This window comes from Crinia signifera, chromosome 19 (assembly GCF_055691185.1).
Source record: "Crinia signifera chromosome 19, ASM5569118v1, whole genome shotgun sequence".
In the NCBI taxonomy this organism is placed as follows: Eukaryota; Metazoa; Chordata; class Amphibia; order Anura; family Myobatrachidae; genus Crinia; species Crinia signifera.
Window position 1 is genome coordinate 137,704,598 of NC_139226.1, and position 8,009 is coordinate 137,712,606.

The 8,009-nt window shown below is 47.1% G+C and overlaps 1 long non-coding RNA gene across 1 annotated transcript in view; it reads left to right on the forward strand.

Annotated features, from left to right (window-relative positions):
- LOC146042200 (uncharacterized) overlaps window positions 1–6,421 on the forward strand; it is a 122,028-nt gene extending 115,607 nt beyond the window's left edge. Inside the window, exon 4 of the long non-coding RNA XR_014463783.1 lies at window positions 5,901–6,421. This is a non-coding gene — a long non-coding RNA (uncharacterized LOC146042200). The remainder of the gene's footprint in view (window positions 1–5,900) is intronic.
- The last annotated feature ends 1,588 nt before the right edge of the window (window positions 6,422–8,009 follow it).

The window sequence follows — 8,009 nt, forward strand, 5'->3', positions numbered from 1 at the left end:
TCAACAGTTACTGTGTCTACGGTGACGATGTCCCGGGCAGTTAGGTGCCTTGTATGTCAGCTTAGCTTACATACAAGGCAGTCATTGCTGTTACCGTCTGCAAACACTAGTGACTGTGGGCCTGATTCACATTTGTACACACTGCTCTGCAGCACTGATTCCTAATGTATGCCTATGTCTGGAGATGCAACATGGGATCAATGACGCAATGGTAGCAGACCACGGTCAGTCTGCTGATAACGCAGACCATGGGCACGGCATGACTACAAAACAGGGAATACGTGTCCCACTCAAAATGGTTCTGGTTACTGCCCCCCAAACACTGTGTCCTTCATTCATGCTGTGGCTAAAGAAGGCAGCCAGCAAAATTACAAGACCAGTTCTGCAAATGTGCATGCCTACTACATACATGAGATTTGCCCGTAAACCATCAAGTGCGTACAAACCCGGAATCGGGCCCTTGTGTGAACTGGCTAGGCTTGACACTAGAATCACCTTTGCTGCTCCTTTATTGTACCATATGTCAGAGTGTAACGCGTACAGCAGTGATGCAGCAGCGCCTGTCTGAGCTGGGGAGCGGACGATGAGCACAACGTTTTCTACCATTTTAGGGTTTTCTTATAAAAGTCACTTCAACAAGTGTGTTTTGGGTAAAGCAGATTGTGAGACGCAGGGAAAGTTCAGGAGAACAGTGTCAGTATCCGGGGGGCGGAAAGGTTTTTGCAGCAGCATAAATGCTACATTTACAAAGTGAGCTCTCCATGCCTGTAAGCAGTGCAGCATTAATTACTGCGAGGCATCCATTGCTGGGAGGATGGAGAACTGCCACTGCCATATATACAGATATATGTATCCCCTGTCACTGCTGGTTACCTGGGGTATATTTCCTGCTGTATGAATAGAAGAGTTTTATAATAATGGGATGCTAAGTGGGTGCCTGAAAGTGCACACAAATGGAGAAGGAACATTCCGTATTGCCTGGTTCTGCCTTATATTACAGCTTCATTTGCAGCCATATCCATTAGAACGTTACTTACGGCTTGCGCAGCAATCCTCCGCGCCGGTAATGTCTGTTAAAGGGAAGACATCTCCTTTAATAAATGTCTTCATATTTGTATTGGCAATATCCTTTACCTCTATGTAAATAGCTTAACTATAATTGCATGTGCTGTGTGATAGGTAAGTGGGACTTTCGTATCTGTACCTTTGCAATGGCGCCATATTGAGGACGGAACCAGGATGACTGATGGGTAATCACATTCAGGAATCTTGCTGGTAGAAGTTGGGTGATGGGTATATGCCAGTACAAAGGATTCTGGAGAGAGACCCTCTCTTGGGCATCGGCCATGATGTAGACCCTCCAGAATTGCCCAGAATTTGCTCCATCAGATGTCTTGTGGTACAATTAGGCGCCAGAACATTACCCACCTCTAACAGTCAGACTTTACATCTCAGCAGACCCATCATTTGGTTCCTGCTACCTGTCTATAATCAACCCAGGGGATTTTTCTCCCTGTGCAGTGGTACATAGGGGCATCAGTAGTTGTTATCTACCTATGCATTACAGATATACTTGTTATGAATGCTGACAGGCTGATGTATAAGTACCCAGTTAACTGTGCATATATTTTCTCTCTCTTTGTATAAAACATAATCTACAAGGTCAGGTTTAAACACTTTATTATTGCAAAGACCCCCACCCGGCTACATGAGCGGGACTTCTATAGGCCTGTGTTAGGAATAGGTCTGCCATAATCTTTGGTGAGGAGCGAGACTGCCATAAGCTTGTTTGAGGATCAGGACTGCCGTAAGCTTTGGTGAGGAGCTGGACTACTATAAGCTTGGGTGAGGTACAGGACTGCCATAAGCTTGGTCAGAAGCAGGACTACCATAAGCTTGGGTAAAGAGTTGGACTACTATAAGCTTGGGTGTGGAGCGTGACTGCTGTAAGCTTGGGAGATAAGCAATAATTAAATAAGTTTGGGTGAGGAGTGGGACTGCCATTTCAGTGAGGAGCAGGACTGCCATCAGCTTGGATGAAGAGCTGAATTGCCGTAGGCTTGGTTAAGGAGTGATGGTAATTCTGTGGGCTTGGGCGAGGAGCAGGACTCCTTCTATACTTGGATGAAGAGTGGGGCTGTTGTGGGCTTTAGTCCAAGTCAGTGTTCCCTATAAGCTGTGCGCACGTGCGCGCGCACACAACTCGACGAGTGTGCGCACAGACATTACAACAGAGCGCACAAAGCAGCAGTGGTCCCTTTTTGCAGTTGTGGACTCAATTAATGTGTATTTCACCCATTAACTACATTGTGTGCTGTGTTTTGAATGTTTAAATGTTTAATATCATTTTGAAGTAAAGTTAACACAAATGGTGAACGTCATTTTCCAGTTATATATAAGTGAAGCACAAAAATTTAAATTTCCTTCCAAAGTTGCACAGCCAAAATCTTTTGCCGCACACAGCCTTCGTAAAATTAGATGGAATATTGGTCCAAGTAGGACTGCTGTTAAGTTTGGAAGTTGAGCAGGACTTCTGTTAGCTTGTATGAGGAGCAGGACTTTGTGGGCTGGGTGAGGAGCGGGACTGTCGTTGAGTATGGATGAGGAGCAGGACTACTGTATCATTGAATGAGGAGCAGGAATGGTGTGGGCTTGGGTGAGCAACGGTGAAACTTCTGTGGGCTTGAGTGAGGAGCAGGACTTCTGTAGACTTGGCTGTTGAGCATGGCTGCTGCTTGTATGAGGAATAGGACTTCCATGGGCTGGGTGAGGAGCAGGACCGCCATTGAGTTTGGGTGAGGATCAGGATTGCTGTAAGGTTGGGTGAGGAACAGGACTGGCATAGGCTTGGGTGAGGAGCAGGACTCAAGTGGGCTTGAGTGAGGAGTGGAACTACTGTTGAGTTTGGATGAGGAGCAGGACTGGCATGAGCTTAGTGTGAGAAGCAGGCCTGCCATAAGCTTGGGCAATGAACAGGGCTGCTATAAATTTGGTAAGAAAAAGTATTACCAAAAGCTTGGGTGAAGAGCGGGACTGCCATAAAATTGTGTAAGTAGCTGGACTACTATAAGCTTGAGTGAGGAGCAGGACTGCTATAAGCTCATTAGCATAAACTTGATTGAGCAGCTGGACTACTATGAGCTTGGTTGAGGAGCAGAAATGGCATGGGCTTGGGTGAGGTGTGGGGCTGCGGTTGAGCTTAGGTGCTGAGAAGTTCTGCTGTTAGCTTGTATGAGGAATGGGACTTCTATTGAGTTTAAATGAGGAGCAGGGCTGCTGTAGGTTTGGGTGAGAAGCAGGACTGACGTGGGCTTGGATAAGGAGCAGGATTACCATTGAGTTGGGGGTGAGGAGCGGGATTGCTGTAAGCTTGGGTGAGGAGCAGGATTGCTGTAAGTTTGGGTGAGGAGCAGGACTGCCATTGAGTTTGGGTAAGGAGCGGGATTGCTGTATGTTTGGGTGAGGAGCAGGACTGCCATTGAGTTTGGGTGAGGAGCAGCATTGCTGTAAGCTTGGGTGAGGAGCAGCATTGCTGTAAGCTTTGGTAAGGAGCAGGACTGCCATTGAGTTTTGGCGAGGAGCGGGATTGCTGTAAGCTTGGGTGAGAAGCAGGACTATCATTGAGTTTGGGTGAGGAGCAGGACTATCATTGAGTTTGGGTAGGGAGCAGGACTGCCATTGAGTTTGAGTGAGGAGCAGAACTGCTTTGAAAGGTTAGCCGGCATTGACAATTATGCAGTAGTCTTATTGCTCACCCTCTGCAAGTCCTACAAAAAACATTACCTGGAGAAATTCTTCCACCAAGATAAAGTTGTATGGAAGGTTCCAATGTTTATCTTCTCCAGCGTTCCAGTGTGTCATTTCTCCGAGCAGGGTCTCCTGTAGGACTTGCAGAGGGGGAGAACTGTTGCTGATTGGATGATTACTGCAGAAATCCCAGTGCCAGCAAACTTTCAGCAGCGAATCTACGCCCATAGTAATTACATTATCCCGGGCAGTAGAATTATGTAGCTTTACCAAATAGTCTTTGCCGAAAATACTTTGATATGGCAGCATCAGTACTTTATTATGAGCGGCGCTGGAAACCCTTTTCTAATTTACGTATTAATGTCCCTTGAATCCTAAGATAATTTTATTGGTGATGTTCTCCTTCAAGTTGTAGACAGTAGACCGAGCTGGTCAGTAGAGCCACAGGCCGGCAACATCAGCAAGGTATATGACAGGCAGCGAGAGAGCTAACTGTTACTGACAGGAGCAGAGACACTGGGGACGGAGAGCAGAGAACAGAAGGAGAGTCCCCGAGTGACTGAAAACAGATGCTAAACTGGGCAGAATCATTCTCAATGAGTCTCCGCTGGAGGTAGGGAAATGAAATAAGGGAAAGAAAATCAATAGACAGGAAACAAACGCATATTATACCTTCTCTCTACTAATGTATTTACTTTAAGGAACCTTTCTAAGGGTACATTCCAGTTCATTCAATCAGCCTTTTAATAAAATGAATTTTCCCATCCATCTTATTTTCTAACCGTTTGGTTAGAAAAATATAAAACACGAAACATTTAGTAGCAAAGAGAATCGGGTTCTTTGAGTAAGAAAAATTCCTCAACCTGAAGGAAAACCCGGAGCGGTATTTATATGAGACGGTTTTATCTGGTGATCCTCTGCTCTCGGCCCGCTGGAGGATTGTGGTGCTACCTGTGCAGTGATAATGGGCCCAATTCAGCATAGATTGCTAATTAGGAAATTCAGGAAATATTAAACGTCTGCATATGCGTACCGCTCGCACTGAGCATGCGCGGGGGGAATTGGCAACTGAAAATGTGAAACAGCTGCAATGTTGCTGCAGTTTGACTGACTGGAAGCTAGTGACGTCTACTGCACCGCTAGAGAAGAGAGGGCCCAATCGTAGCCTTCACACGGCCCCCTCCTGGCCCGCCCCTGTCCCGCCTACACCGCTTCTTTTGCTCCTCAGACATTGTGAAACAAGATCACCAGGTATTAGGCCAGATATTGGAAAACCATGTTGCCGCCTTCTCTTACAGCCAAGGTTCTGTTGGCATATAGGTCGCCAAACCCCCCCCCCATGCTTTTGTCTAATGTCGCCCATACACTTATGAGATGTTGCATGCAATCATTCGATTTTGACCACATCTGTTCGATCCCTCGAATGCAATCCGCGGGGGCGGAGGGAACGCTTTCAGCTGCGTCGGGTTTGGGGAGAGGGGGCCAGAGGGACTGCTGGCGGTGTCCGTCTGAGTACCACTGTGAAGGAGTGATAGCAGGCGGCGGGGCTCAGTGTGGTGGCAGAATTTGAAAACGTTGTTTAAAGCACTGGGTGTCCGTCCGATTGGCTGCTCTCTCAGCCAATCAGAGGACCGCCCAGTGTTTGAATTTTTTTTCAAATTCTGCCACCACACTGCCCCCCTCTGCCCGCTAGAGCTCTATCACAGCGCTACGCTACTCCGCTGCCCTCTGCCCGACCTCTTCAAATAGGGGCACTTTTTGCACCATAAGATGCCATCCGATGCGATGGACATTGCACTTCGATGTTGCATTGCACCCGATCGCATAAGTGTATATGCAGCATTCGTTTTGTGTCCTTTTCACCTTTTCATAAATGTTTGCTAAATTCAATAGAAATGTTTTTATGGATAAAGGCTCTTTCTTCACATAATAACCCTAACAAGCCTTTCAGTGGAATTTTCGGACTGAGATCCCTCTTTGTTTTGTATCCTACAGTAAGTAGCATAGTTACCCGCATGATACCCATGTCTGCCCTGCACATGTAAGGAATCGGCACGTTCCGGCAGCCAGTCCGTATGTGCCGAGCTCTGTGTATGGACCAATACATTAGTATGTTATCTGACTTCTCAGGGTTCCTCGCTTTTCTCTTGCAGGGCGGGAACGTTTGGCTCTCTCAGTACCATCTATCAGTATAAAACGCTGCTTTTTGTGATGTTTGCACATCTTGAATGTTTGGATGAACTCCAGCGTATTGAAGACCAGATATGAGGTGCCATTTAAGTTTTAAATCCTTTGGCAACAAATGTCGGCTGTTTACTGAGTACTACAACTATGCAGAAGAGATTTTATAAGGTCGTAATGGAACGAATTCATAGTCCTCCATGTCCTCTGTATTTCACCAAACACCAGACACAATGCCACACACCAGCACCACCAGATCAGTGTGCATCCGGCACAGACTAAAGGCCCCCATACATTAGGCCGACTTGTCCTTAGGACAAGTCGGACCCAATTCTCCTGTGAGCCGCCCGGCAGCTCCCCGGGAGGCTCAAATACAATTTGGCACTTGATGAGCCAGTTTTTACATGTGATAAATCGCTTGCGATTTATCACATGTAAAACAAATGGGGAGCTGCAGGGCGGTGAGGAGCAGTGGGGGCGGGCGGCGGCAGTAGTGGGGGCGGGCGGCGGCAGTAGTGGGGGCGGGCGGCGGCGAGTGATGCTGACCTGGCCGGGCAGCTGTGATCACAAATAGCAGCGGTGCCGCTGCGGGATGGGACGGGACGCACAGTGGCGGCTATTAGATTTTCAAAATCCCTGTCAAATGACCGGCCGTTCTGTGATTGGCTGAGAGAGCTCTCAGCCAATCACAGAATGGCCGGTCATTTGACAGGGATTTTAAAAATCTAATAGCCGCCACTATGCGTCCCGTCCCATCCTCAGCCAATCACAGAATGGCCGGTCATTTGACAGGGATTTTAAAAATCTAATAGCCGCCACTGTGCGTCCCGTCCCATCCCGCAGCGGCAGCGCTGCTATTTGTGATCACAGCTGCCCAGCCAGGTCAGTGTGTCTGCCCGCCGTGCTCCCCCGCCCCCCGGTGTCTGCATGCATATGCCTGACAGGTGGGCAGGCATATGCATAGCATACAGGGAGGTCGGATGATCTTATGTGCTGACCGTCCGACCTCCCTGATCCGGTCCGATGCGCACGGGACCGCGCATCGGTTAGGATCATACATCACACACCTGCGATTTTGGGGCGATTTCATCCGGTTATCGGCCCAAAGTGCCGAAATCGGATGAAATCGTCCCAAAATCGTATAGTGTATGGGGGCCTTTACACAGATCCTACCCATGTCCTTTCCGTCGTGTCACCAGCAGGTGAGGAGTCTCTGTATTCCGTCCCATAGTTGAGAACTAAGCTGGAACCATTTCCTTCATTATTTTGTTTCCAAAGTTAATTCCCAAATCGACACATTAGTGCTGCGCACCTGCAGCCAATGATATCCGGCTATGTTGTGGTCAGACATATATAAAGGACACATGCCACGGAACTACCCAACACTTCCTGCAGAATCCATGGACTTACAGTATGTAGCTTTATAACTTCCTGTCAGTCTGCGCTGGGTATCATCCAATGTACACTGCTTAGGTCCCCTGGTCTCCTGTGACTGCTCTGTTCTTGGGTCTTCCATGAGAAGATAAGATTGCTATATTACATATAGTGCTGCAATCCGCTATTAGTCGCCTGCTTGTAGTCTTTGTGGGAACCAGCACCAGTTGTGTCGGTTTCCTCTGTGGCCGATGCTGATTCTGCACCACGATTATATATGTTACATCTGCCCCACCTGTAGTGCAGCCTTTTTTTGCCCATTTTGAGAACAAATTTGTACTGCGATCAGGTCTGAATAATGTGATACAACAGTTCACAGAAAAGCCTCATTACCTTTTCACTAGTAATATCCGACCAACCTTCTATATAACAGGACAATAGCATATATGGAGTAAAGCTGATTATATTTTTCGCAACCTTATATGAATTTAGGAATGTTTTGTGATAGTAATGCCAATCAAGTATAAAAAAAACCAACAACCCTGCACTGTTTTTGAAATCTATAAATTAAAAAAAACCCGAAACATACGATTTAGCATTTTTTGGAGCACTGTGAGTGTGGTATGTTTTGTCTTATCAATAACAGTGGCTGGTCTTGCTAATTCCATCCCAGTGAGAAGGTCATTGGATTTATGCTGCTCTCTTTG